We start from the raw sequence: 14145 nt of genomic DNA, 5'->3' as shown, positions 1-14145 counted from the left end.
TGACTCTACAGTTAAAGTTTTGGATGGGGTCTTATTAAATAGGCTATCGGATTCGGCAGATTTTAATAAAACTATTTCTGAGGTGCAGTATTGTTTCCCATCAGGAAAATCAATCACTGCACAGTGCCTAAACCTCTATCTCTTAGTTTCTAAATACACTCTTGCCCAACCTGGTGCTATTTTTTGTTTTTTATGTACCTCACTGCCGCATTTGATTGGGTGAACCGTAGGAAATTGTGGTCCCTACTTGATTCTTTTGGGGGTTGAGCCCGACATTGAAGAACCGGGGTTTAACCCAGCGGCGTCAGGGTCACGCCTAAGATCTTCGAGTTCACCTGTCTTGGTATTCAAAGACACAGAATACTTCTGGATGGTGTCTGAGACCAAGTTTATTAGCTGCAGCTAGTAACAGTGATCCTAGAAATACATCACGGTGTAAATTCTCAGGAGACTGCTCATTTTACTAAGGCGAGACGTCTCCTTTTATACCCAATATTCACATTATAAATGTACACCCACTGCACAAAATTCTAGCCAATAAGATACATTTTCAAACACATAGCAAAAACTCAATTTACAGTATCCCAACCCAAAAGTTAATTATTAGGAATGTCCCAAATTCAATCTCCACAAGCCGGACAAACCTATAATTGAAAGCATAAACCATGTAATGAAGAAACATAAAAAAAGAAACAGTAACAGATGCTGAACAAGATAAGGCATGTCCAAGGAAACTAAAAAGTTAACGATGTCCTGAAAATTGATTGGCAATCTCAGACAAAGATCGATCAGGGAAATTGGCTTTGCGAGGTCAGTTTCAGGTGAAGAGGTCAGTTTCTTATAGTTCATTTCAGAGTCAAAAAGAAACTTAGTTAATGTATACATGAACTAAGAAGGCCAGGCCACTTTGTTCGCCAAGCTACCTTTACAGGCCTACATGAAGGCAACACAAAATGGTGGCACAGAACAAAATGGAGTCAGACTCGAGAATTACCGAACCTCAGACCTCCTTTTGCCATTACGCAGGCAATAACTTAAGACTCTCTGAATCTAGGTCTATATCAATATTCATTAGGTCATCAAAGTGTTGCTGTAGCATCATTTTATTATTCTCTACTTCTCTCGGGACAGATCTCCGAACACACATAGTAGCACAAAAACTACAAATGGCGGGACCACACTGGATGCAAAGACAACAAGAGAAAAGGATGGCTAAAACCATACCAAGGAATGTCAGAATCTTCCATCCCCATTTGGACAGCAGTCCCCAAAACCATCCCGTCAATGACCAGTCTCCTTCGTCTACATGGATCGACTCAGAGATCTTATGCAACCTAGAGATGGCTTGGTACACTGTAGGGGCATTATCTGGTATGTAAACACAGCAACTGGATCCAATCAATTTACATACTCCTCCTCGATCTGCAAGTATGATCTCTAATACCATACGATTCTGCAAAGTCATAAGGCGGTCCGCTTGAAGCTCAGCTGTAACATTACTAAGAGCACCTGCTGTCTCATTAATAGTAGCTTCAACAATGCGGACAAGCTGTCGAATATGCCTACTATTGATCATAGGACCCCAAAAGGGCAGGAAGCCCTTGAAGAAATCTCCTACTTCGTGTGCTGCAGTATCTTCCTTATTGAAGACACCTCTACCATATCTCGTTCTATGATAGTCTGAAGCAGTAGTGTATGTAGGGGAAAGCAAAAACGCCACATAACATGTTCCTGAAAAATCAACCAACTATAATACAAATAGAACACAAAAAGGTAGAAGGAGTGAGACAACCTATCATCACCACCACCACCCGTAAGTGCACTAAACAAACATTGACTGTCTCAGAATCAAGGTTGTATATTCACAGTGAGGTAAAAGGAACCCTGAGGCACCCGCACAAGGTAGGTAGCCAATTGTCCTCATCGGGTTCCAGTTTTTAGTATGAGCAGTGATACAGAACATAAAGTGCAAATTAAAATGAGTATAGACCACTCCCTCAACCAAAACTTTTAATAGAGGGGTGATTCGAACTCAGTTAAAAACAAAGTGAAAGAATGGGACACATGAAGGTTGTGCCAATCTGAACCCAGCGTCCTAAAAAACGGTCGACATGTTTCAGCTTATGAGTCGTATTCGACTCAGCGTTCATCAGGACCAATAGTTTATTCTCACCTAGATGGAGGCACACCCTAAGGAGCCTACTCAAACTAGGAGGAAAAGTATTTTCTATTGAAAAGCGTTTACCAACTTGGAATCGCTGCACTGGAAAACTCAGGTGCACACCCTCTAATCTCTGAGGGTTAAGGAATTCGGTTTACATTCCAACGGGCTTCCGGAGCACAAGGAAAGGGAAGCCTTCACCTCAGGATTAGGTTTATCCTGTTACCCGCTTCCTGGACACGCGGTGGGGGAAAAACCTTCACGTCAGCATTAAATGGCTGACGACTCCCCGCCTGTCCACCTAGACTCTACTCTTCCGCGGCCCGTATGTCATGACAAACAAAATATGTGCCTTTAGCTGGCATAAACGATGGAGAAGTCCGGGATGAATAGACCTAGGTTTGATCGCACACACTCTTACCTAGCTGAGCTTTCGGATTCCGACCAGTACCTTGCAAACAAAAATGGCCTAGGTGGGGTACAATCCAAAGAGGGGGAGACCTTTTTTGTCTCTCCTTCTCTATCAAGCTAGTACTATATCCAGTCATGTTCCAACCAACATAAGCCTGCACCTCTTCCTTAGGGATAGCATTATATCCATCAATATCTCGGATCATAGCTACTATTCCCCTTATCAAGGCACTATTACTGGAGTTATCTTTAAGGGAACGTAAGGGGCATACCTCATTTGCATACATAAACATGGTCTGTAAAGCCAACACAGACCCATTAAAAGAAAAAGGCAAAACCAAATATGGCATACCTTTATCTGTCGTATGAGGCATAAGACCACAAAACCAACAATTAGTGGTATTTACTACTAACTGATGCTGATGCAACAACTGTATGAACGAGTTGTTGACAAATTCTGATCTCCTTGTTTGTTCATGTTCAGGCAACGTATAAAACTGGTGCAAAGAAACAGTAGTGAAAGAAAGGATAGGTTGGGAGGTGGGTGCAGATGTCTGTTGTGTAACATAGACAATCCAACCCACACAAGCTAACGTGATACTTAAAAACATCAAAAAGCACAATATTATAAAACATTTGCTATATATCAATGTGCAAAATCTTGTCTTAAGATTTATTCTCTCAACATCTCTTTCAGTTACAACAGACTCCATCCTCTAACGTGCTGCTCGCGGCAATTTTCCTTCGTCACTCAAGTGTGCATCCAGGCGTCCTAGACGTCCCTAGAACCGCAGACCTTTCGTCAATACGTGGGCCAGCCCTTAAGTCTTATACCGCAACCCTGCAGCTGAACCCGGATGGTGGCTCAAAAAATTCAGATTTTATTTGTCCTTTTTAGACCTTAAGTTGTAGCGTTCTTTACCAGGCACAGTTTGATCCTGAAAGAGTGTCCCTGGATGCGTAGTATCAAATCTCAAACACGGCGGCACAGTTTCTTGCAAGACTTCATTATCCGCACGTTCTGACTGAATCCATTCCAGATGTGCATCGCTAAAAGGTACAAATCTTGGAACCCTTTCACTCTCGGAATCGGCAACACCTTCCCGGACCCACTTATCGTACGGTAAGGGCAAAGGTATCTTCTTGCAATGGGTACCATGTACCCAGTTTTTCTTGCCGAACACCTTAATAGCAGTCCGAGTTGATAACAGGACTTGGTATGGACCGGTCCATCTTGGTTCCAAGTTCTTTGACCTTTGGAAATTCCTGGTTAGAATCCAGTCGCCAGGTTGAATCATGTGGCCTGCGTCTACAGAAACTGAAGGCAAAGTATCATGGACCTGTTGGTGAAGAACACGCAATTTAGCAGTCAAATCATGTAAGTAGTTAACCAACATAGGGTACTCGATATCACTGTACTTCTTAGGCCTCGGCACACCCCAGACATTCGCCGGGCATCCAAAAACAATCTCGTATGGGCTAAGTCCCACGCGAGAAGGTACTGTTGTTCTCGTGGACAAAAGTGCCAATGGTAAGGCATCGGGCCATGTAAGACCAGAGCTCGCTTGCACCTTGGCCAACTTCAGCTTCAGAGTGCCATTATAGCACTCGACCAGGCCTGCTGACTGGGGGTGATTCGCAGCATGAAATTTCTGTTTAATACCCCGACCGGCACATACTTTCTTCATAATCTGACCCACAAATTCACTTCGATTATCACTCCATACCATCCTCGGCAAGCCATATCTGGAAAAAAATTATTTGAGCAAAACCTTGGCTGTAGAAAAGGCAGTATTATCCTTTAGGGGGTAGGCCTCTATCCATCTGGAAAAGGCACAAACAACCACAAGGACATATTTCAAGTTATTGCATCTTTCCATATGAATGTAGTCTATCTACAGCACCTCAAACGGATATGTTGGAGGGGCAAAATGACCCGCTGGAGTTGGGGTTCTCTTTCCAGGATTATGCATCAAGCAAATCATGCAGTGTTTAACCAAATTCTCAGCACACTTAGGAATTCCAACATTCTGCCATACCGGAGCCAACTACTTACATATCCCTTTTGAACTAATGTGAGCCAGCCCATGAGCCATAGTAACCACCGGGAGCACATATGCATCCGGCAACAACCATCGCCGGTGCTCTGACAGCTCAACCCATCAGCCTGTCGAATCCAACATTCCCGTACTCTCTCTCCACATACTCAATTCTTTCTCAGTAGCTTCTGCCTGAATCATCTTCACACTTTCTGTTGTATCCTCACACATTCCTCCTTCCACAACCCCTCTGCCAGGACCTGCAACATACATCCGACTCGTCACATCTTTCGCTGTTTCTCTCGCTACTTCATCTGCAAACGCATTCCCTCGACCCACATCATCCGTAACCTTCTTATGCGCACTACACTTTACTATCACAATTTGGGTCGGCAAAGTAAGTGATTCAAGGAGTTCACTCACTAATTGTCCATGCTGAATTTTCGTACCATGGGAAGTAAGAAATCCGCTCTCTTTCCACAAACGACCAAAACTGTGAGCCACGCCAAATGCATATTGGCTATCAGTAAAAACATTCACTCTCTTTCCTTTTGACAACACACACGCTCTATCAATGCTATCAAGTCCGCTGCTTGTGCTGAATTCTGTGCAATACGTGCTGTTTCAACAATCGTGTGCAAAGTTGTGACAGCATATGCTGCAGTTGTCTCTCCATTCGGAAGCTTAAAGCACGAACCATCTATCCATAGGGTACCATCAGGATTCGAAAGAGGAGTATCTTTCAGATCAACTCTACCCTTCATTTCCTCCTCTGTCCGGAGAAAACAGTCATGCTGTTCGTGAACATCTGTCTCTACAAAAATAGTCAACAATGTAGCTGGATTCAATATGTTGCACCGCTTGATGTGCACATGGCTAGCAAAAAGCGTCAACTCATAACCTGACAAACGTGCACTGGTAAGATGTTGAGTCTTTGTTCTGTTCAATAGGGTATCCACTGCATGTGGAACCATCACAATCAATGTATTATCCAATACCAAACCAGCAGATTGTCGGATAGAAACAGCCGCTGCTGCTGTAGCTCTTAGACAACTAGGCAACACCCTAACTACCGGATCTAAAGTGGCTGAAAAATGCGCACATGGGCGCTGCTTGTCTCCAAATTGTTGTGTCAACACTGACAATGCACAACCTTCTCTCTCGTGTACATAAAGTGTAAAAGGTTTACTATAGTCGGGGGTACCCAACACCGAACCAGAACACAATGCATCACGCAATTTAGAAAAACTCTTCTGACATTCGTCAGACAAAGGAAGAGGGTGTGGCGTGTCCTTAAGAGTAAGTGCCAACAAAGGTTTCGCTAGCAAAGAAAAATTCGGAATCCACTGTCTACAATACGAGGTGATACGTAAAAAGGCACGCACCTCTCTCTGTGTGCATGGCAAAGTAATTCGGGCAATCGCTTGAATATGCCCTGGGATCAATCGTCTTCCCTCCTTCGACAAGAGATGACCTAAGTAGGTCACTTCTTGTCGGCAATACTGCAACTTCGAAGGTGACACTTTATGATGAAGGTCAGACAGGTGTCGCAACAAAGAAAGAGTAACCTCTTTACAAATCTCTTCATCATCAGCAGTAACCAACAGATCATCAACATACTGGATAAGAGTAACACCAGAGGGCAATACAAAAGTATCAAGCTAAGTTTTCAAAGCCTGACTACAAATGGAGGGACTCTCACAATAACCTTGAGGAGCGCGTTTAAACCGAAAACTGAGGCCTCCTAAAGAGAAGCCAAAAATATCCCTACTTTCCTCAGCAATCGGAATACTGAAGAAAGCGTTCTTCAGATCAATAACAGAAAACCAAGTCGCTGAGGCAGGGATCATAGTCAATAAAGCATAAATGTCTGGGACAACAGGAAACTGTGGCACAACAATCCTATTGACCTCTCGAAGGTCGATCACAAACCGTTACACAGGTGGCTGAGAAGAGTCAGTAGGCTTAAGGACAGGCAGAACAGGACTATTACACACATTACCTCTCGTTTCTTCAACCACACCTTTATCAACCAAATCATAGATAATCGCTAAAAGAGCTCTTTCGCCATCACTGGAAATTTTGTACTGAGGAATGCGAGGTAATTTAGCATTCGACTTAAGGGTAACAACGTAGGGTGGAATCTGCAAGAGACCAACATCATTAGGACCTGTAGCCCAAAGTGTATCAGGGAGAGAACGCAGTTCCAGTGGAAGGCGATCCTTAGACAGATACATCGGGGAAATAACTTTCTTACCCACTGTAAGATGTACTCCCAAAGGAGAACAATGTAATGTTGCATGCAATCTTTTCAACAAGTCCAAACCCACAAATTCTCACCACAGCCAGTCGTTAGAAAAAGGGGAGCCTCCAATTCACAAGGACCAATAGAAAGGGGCAAAGGACAAGAAACCGGGTTACGAACTGGGGAGCCAGAAAATCCTACCAAAACATTAGTCAAGCCAGACAAAGGTGCGCCAGGGAGTTTAGAGGTCATAATAGAACTCTTTGCTGCACCAGTATCCAAAAGAAAAGGTTCTGCCACACCTGATGTAATCACTTCAACATAAGGTCCACTCTGGTCTACTGGAACTGACACTACTCCCTCCCTTTGTCCATGGCTGTCCTAACTATCATTAAAACCAGCACTCTCACTTCCAACTTAATAATCATCAGTGTAGTACTGAGCGGACTGGACGGTTGGAACATTCTGTTGGTCAAAATAATTTATAGAATTCTGAGGGGAAAAGGAACGTTCATTCTGGGGAAACGTACCACTTCCCCTACCCATAAGTACTTGTTGGTAACCACCACGACCTCTCAGACCAGACATACCATTCGCACGCTGTAGCAAGATCGGGCAACTATTCTTGAAGTGACCTTCCTCTTTACAATAAGCACACTGATTAGGGCCTAGCGGGAGTCGCGAAGCGAAAGACTCAGGCTCTGCAACAGTTTCTGAAACTGTGGGGGTTGCTGAAACTGACGCTGATTAGTGCGAGGCGGATAAGCCTGCTGCAGAAGAACTTTCGTTTTTAATTCTCTAGCCTTCTTCTCTACTTTATCCTTCTCATCTTTATCTCTATTCTCATACTATTGTGCAGTAGCCAATACCTGGGCCGAAGAAGAAACTGCCCATGAACTCTCAGAGTCCTTTAACTTATTTGAAAGTTCAGGAAGTAAATTAAAAACAAACTTATCTACAAACAACCTCTGACAACCTTCTGTATTCATGTCCTGACCACTATGATCAATGAATGTTTCCTCAAACCTAGTGAAGAAATCAGACACACTCTCATCTTTCTTTTGTTTGCATGCTGCTAACTTGTCCCAATTCACACGCAAAGGAGGCATCATAGTTTTCATTAAATTAATAATCCTACCATGTAGTTCTGCAACTAAGGGTTCAGGTTTGGCACCTCCTACCTGCCGACCATCTGCAGCAGTAATATTAAGCCACGTATGTCCTAACTCTGGCGCGTGATTCTCGTGACGGATCTTCGCCCACAAGGGTTGAGTAACTACATTACCCATCAACATATCTATGTCAGCTAAATTCATAACACACTCATGAACTGTATGAGACAACTCCTTGTAATAACAAGCAGGATTTTTACGGGGGTCAGGCAAGGTCTGCTTAAGAGCCAGGACCTCAGATCTCTTCCAAGGGACATGTACCCACACTCGCTGAAAATGAGCCGGTGCAGCCACAATACCATGAGCGGCATCAGCCACAACTGCCTCTCTCCATACAGGGGGAACCTCTCTCATAGGATACTGCTTCACTTTTCTCCTAACAGAAGGGTCAGGTTCGAACAATAACTGAGGTGGAAGTCTAGACCTAAAAGTGAGTAGTGTCTCTACCGCTTCCACAACATTGGAATCCACTATCGTTCCTTTAGCAAATTCACACTGAACATTAATCAAGTCCAGTGGAATTGAACCCAACTCATTATCTTCCCACTCCCGACGAAGGAAGGTACACATGACATCAAAAACATACCTTTGTTTTGGTGCCTCCCACTGTAGGAAGATATCCATAACCACTTGTGGACCGTACTTGGAGGCATTTGAAACCCATCTACGAGCAAGGAGATCTAACACTGCCCGCTCTTCGGGACCAGGAAGCTGACTACGTCTCTGCTTACGTTCAGAAACAGGGGTCATATTCAGTGACCCAAAGAAAGGAGACAAAAGACTAGTAACAGTCTCAGTCATTCGTTTGAGAGAGTTTGAGGCAAGGCTGGTGACAAAGCTGGCGGCCCTGGAGGGGGCTGCGCCGCGGGAGGAAGAACCACCTGTGAAGCAACAGATGGCTGAACAACAACAGGGGGTTGAACGACAACAAGGGGTGCAACAACTGGAGGTAACGGAGGTGCAGTAGCACCCTGCACATAAGGGGGTGGTAATCTCAGTAAATGTGACATCAAAGGATCCTTTTCAGGGTCTTCAGTCACATTTGAAAGGGGAGGTGGCAAAGCCGGGTAACATTTGTCAATGGCCATGCAATGTTGTCTTCTTCATCTTCCTTAAACTGCCTAGCAGCTTACATTACCGACATATTCCTTTCCTTCCCATCTCTCTTAGCTTGCTTAATTTCTCGCTGTTTGGCTTCCTTACGCCAAAAGCGGAAAGAGTCAAACATCGCCGGTCAGGCTTTCTTCTTAAATAGCGCAACCTCTAGGTTATCCAAAACATCTGATTCAAAACTACCATGTTGGGGCTATCGTAAAACACCATCTTTCTTTATATAACGGACCCATACTTCATTAAAGGTAATGGGACCCACACCATGCTTTGAATAGAGCTCATAAGTTGGAGTTCCAACCGGAAGTATCGGACACGAATCCTCCAATCGGGAATCCTTATTACAACTACAACAAAACCATTTCCTAATTTTGCCAAAACCAGGCATCTTTAGCTCACTAGTCTTGCTTCAAACTTCAAGGGGTTATCAAAAATGATACACTCGTAAATATACAAACCCCTCGGCATCGACTATTGCAATGGCCGAATCAAAACCAAGAAGCAAAACAAAGTCGTGGGAGTGACCCACTTATACTTAACCAAAATGTCTGTCACGCCACCAGAAGACCGTCTAACGTCTCGCCTTACAAATCATCACAAGAGGGTCCAAGACAGGGCGACAGTCAGGGCAGCAGTCCTTCGCAGCCGTCGGAAAGGGGAAGCCTCGCAGAAAAAACCTTCGGTCCATGTCGACATGCAGGGGTCAATGAAGTGGCGGCCGTCCTCCAGAATTTCCTCACGGGGCTCCTCACAATCTTCGGGCTTGGACCAGTACCGCTGAAGTCGCCCCACGTTTGGCGCCAGTTGAAGAACCGGGGTTTAACCCAGCGGCGTCAGGGGCACGCCTAAGATCTTCGAGTTCACCTGTCTTGGTATTCAAAGACACGGAATACTTCTGGATGGCGTCAGAGACCAAGTTTATTAGCTGCAGCTAGTAACAGTGATCCTAGAAATACATCACGGTGTAAATTCTCAGGAGACTGCTCATTTTACTAAGGCGAGACGTCTACTTTTATACCCAATATTCACATTATAAATGTACACCCACTGCACAAAATTCTAGCCAATAAGATACATTTTCAAACAAAGTATCACATAGCAAAAACTCAATTTACAGTATCCCAACCCAAAAGTTAATTATTAGGAATGTCCCAAATTCAATCTCCACAAGCCAGACAGACCTATAATTGAAAGCATAACCCATGTAATGAAGAAACATAAAAAAAGAAACAGTAGCAGATGCTGAACAAGGTAAGGCATGTGCAAGGAAACTAAAAAGTTAAGGATGTCCTGAACAGGCTACCTTTACAGGGCTACGTGAAGGCAACACAAAATGGTGGCACAGAACAAAATGGAGTCAGACTCGAGAATTACCGAACCTCAGACGTAAACCTATTAATGACCCTTCACGCCCATACTACAGTTGCAGTTAGATATTCACACGGGGCAGGGCTCACCGACTATTTTAATTGTACAAGGGGGGGGGGGTTCATCAAGGGTGCAGTTTAGCCCCGTTTTTATTCACGTTATATATTAATGGTTTAGAGGCTTCCCTGACATCTTTACAGATCGACTGCCCTAGAGTGGGCAGGAAAGCATTCCAGTTCTTTTATATGCTCACAGCGCAGTGCTGATGGCACGCACACCTGTGGGCCTACAGCCCTGATTAATGGATTTGTTTACTTTACCATGGATTGAACTTATCGGCCAACTTCACAAAGTCATACGTTTTGAAAGTTGGCTGTCGGGTGACCCGCTCTAAGACATTTAATGCAGGTGCACAGACTCTAGCCCAGGTCCCAGCCTTCTCTTATCTGGGAATTTTGTTTGATGCTAAATTGAACTGGAAATATTTGTTGGAGGAGAAAGTAGATGACATCAGTAAATCCATGGGAGCTATTGCTAATTATTCCCATTGATTAGGCACTTGGTCTCCGGGTGTGATTTCAAAGCTTAATCAGTCTTTTTGCATTTCTAAGGTCTTGTACGGAAGCGAGGTATGGGGTAATACTGCGATTCATAAACTTCAGACTGCCCAAAACAAGTTTCTGAAATGAATCCCTAAGATTCCCCAGGGCACGTCCTCATTCTCTGTACATGAAGCACTAGGTAAACCTTTGATGTGGTGGGTAAAGATCTGGTGTAATAATGAGTTAGAACTCAATCGTTTGATTATTTCAGATTGTCTATCACTAGACCATGAACTGAAAATCCCTTAGTTTTGCGCTGTTAAAGAGTCTTTCAAGGCTCTAGGTATGGTGGATATTTTTCTTAAACATGACTCGATGAATTCTCAGGATTTGATTATAGTTAAGGAGTTTTTTTTAAACATGCTATGGCTTCCCGTGAAAATATTGAGCTTATCATACCAGCGGTGAGAGGGCATGTTCTTCTAAAATCATTACAGAGTATGGAGAATTATCTTTCAATTTTAACAAGTGCTTTTGATAGATTTTTAATAACTCGTTTCAGATCCAATCAGCTCATTTACCTTTTAGCGTCCCCTGAGTTTGTTTTACAGTATGATGTGAGAGGTCTCTGTGGCTGCGACGATAGGTCTCCACAGGATACACTACATGTTGTCCTTTTATGTAAATACTTTCCCCACCCCAGGAGAATGTATCTTAAGCTCTTTTAAAAGTGTTGCGATTTAGACAAGCCTGTGTCGCCGTAATGTATCTGAAGCTTTTGCCTAATGACTACATGCTCTTTGCAGTCACAAATTTCCTAGAAGCAGCTTTCACATGTAGAAATTCTAGATGTGTTTGATGGCTGATTGGCCTTTGTGTTTTTTCTACATTACCCTGAATGAATTTTAACTGTTATGATGAAGTGTTTTATTGCTTGTTTTTTATCTTAATGTACCTTTTATGGTTGTGATCACATCGGAATAAAGATTATTTATTATTAATATTATTTTAAATAAAGTAATTTTTTTAAACTGACCCCTTTACTTTAAAGGATAACGGGATGCATTTAAAAAAAAAGAAAATGAAATTCTTAACCTTGATTTTGTGATTCTTCTGGTTCTCCTTCCCACGTTTCCTTCCAGCTTGACCCTGTCCATACTCTTGTTTTATTTTTCACTGTGATTATTTTTTTATTCGTGCATTATTTGTTCCCCCAACTTTCACCTTTCTCTGAATGACTCTACTTTGCCAATATCACACTCTTACAGACCTTTATGCCAAAGAAAAGAAAGCTTTTTTCCGGAAAGATTTTCCTGCAATTCTGCTGCAATTGTTTTAATTCTAAATATTATGGCCCTTTATGTACACAGGTTTCATCGTTTTCAAAGCAGAACCTTGTGTTTAGGAAAACATTACATTTGCTTACATTTTTTTAGAGTTGTTCATGTATGTGCTTCAACTCGCGTTCTGTTCTTTTTGTTTAACATTATCTCTCTATCACCCTCCAATGTTCCAATGTTGCTTTAGGAGCTTCCTGCTTCCCTTTCACACGTTCTGGTGTTGTTGCTCATCGTCATCCGTCCCACACCTTTATTGATCTAATACCTCTACTCTGCTCCCTCAGTCAACTACCAACAGGCTCCTCTTCATGGGTTAACGGGACAATGTAGCCCCTTCACTTATTATAGATCATGCATGTCCAATAATGGCCCATGATGGCAAACATCAAGTTCATAGTTACAAACGTCAAAATCAGAATTATAAGCTTATCAATCTGTTTGAAGTGCTTTTACACATTTGATTATGTTCATAGACCTGCCCTTCTGCTTGAACTTACAGAATAAACTATTGCTGTAATTTTGGAAATACAAAGCTATTACTTTTTTGTAAATCACACATACCCTTAAATTCGAGCAACCAATTGCAAGGTACAACTTTCAATTGCTTTAAGTCAGTGGTGTCCAACATTAATACACGTGGGCAATGAGAAAAGTTACAATTCAAGTTAACAAAACTATCTTCTCCTGATCCTTTAACTTTAAATGTCATGAGAGGTCAACTTAATTTTTTTATGCATGGGCAGATTAAGTGATGTACACAGAATCATAGGATGTTGTGGCAATGCTGGGACTCTCCCTTTTTGTTAGAAATGGGGTCTCTAGTTAGCAGAAGTAGGTACCTTTGTCCAAATAGGGACTCTTGCTTCTAGTTAGGGTAAGGGGATACACACTTTAGATAACCCCTGCTCACCCCCTGGGTAGCTTGGCACGAGCAGACAGACTTATCCAAAAGGCAAAGTGTAAAGTATTTGTACTCAAAACACAGTAATACAGTCATAACACCACAAATGGACACCTCACCAGTTCAGAAAAAGAATGTATCTATCTAAACTCAACAAGAACAAAACGACAAAAAGCCAACATACATGTAAAAAGAATATGACTTTTCAAAGGTTTCAAACAACTTGGTCCATAGAAAACTATGGATGCATGATTTTTCGCAAAGCACATGGTGATCCGCCACAATTCACAAGGCCAAACAGCCACGGAGAGGGGAAGCGCCAAGAAACAAAGAGATGCATAATTTCCTGAGACCTTGGGGAGGCGATGCAACAGTTCTGCTGCATGCAGGAGAAGCGATGCTTAGAATCTGGTCTGTAGGGGGAAGTGATGCATTGACTTCAAGACGAGTCTGGTCCGCGAGTGATGCTTTGGGAAAAGTTGCTGCACAGGTGCGATTTATGGAAATCTGGGAGGTGTGGGTGATCGATGCAGCAGCATCGAGTGGCTCTGCGTTGGTTTCTTCAGCCATGATTCCTTGATGTGTCAGTTCTTGCGGCCATGACAGGTGCTGTGTTAGTTCTGCAGCAGCGCAGCGATGTGTGGAGCGAAGTCTTTGTGTCCCTGAATGTTCAGAACAGGAGGCCAGCACACACAAGCCCTTGGAGATCTTTTTCAAGCAGGTTCACAGCAAAGTTCCAGTCTTTGTCCTTTCCTTAGCAGAAACAGCAACTGGAGGCCATCCCCACACAGCAAACAGCAAAGGGGCAGTACTCCTCCTCACAGCTCATCTCCTTGGCAAAGGTTCCTCTTGAGTC

At 43.1% G+C, this 14145-nt stretch overlaps 1 protein-coding gene across 6 annotated transcripts in view; it reads left to right on the top strand.

The window, feature by feature from the left end:
- Window positions 1–14145, top strand: part of ENOX1 (ecto-NOX disulfide-thiol exchanger 1) — a 2394477-nt gene that overhangs the window by 724594 nt on the left and 1655738 nt on the right. The gene's annotated exons all lie outside the window — the stretch shown is intronic.

This window comes from Lissotriton helveticus, chromosome 8 (genome assembly GCF_964261635.1).
Source record: "Lissotriton helveticus chromosome 8, aLisHel1.1, whole genome shotgun sequence".
NCBI classification, from domain to species: domain Eukaryota; kingdom Metazoa; phylum Chordata; class Amphibia; order Caudata; family Salamandridae; genus Lissotriton; species Lissotriton helveticus.
This window is presented reverse-complemented; position numbering and strand designations above follow the sequence as displayed.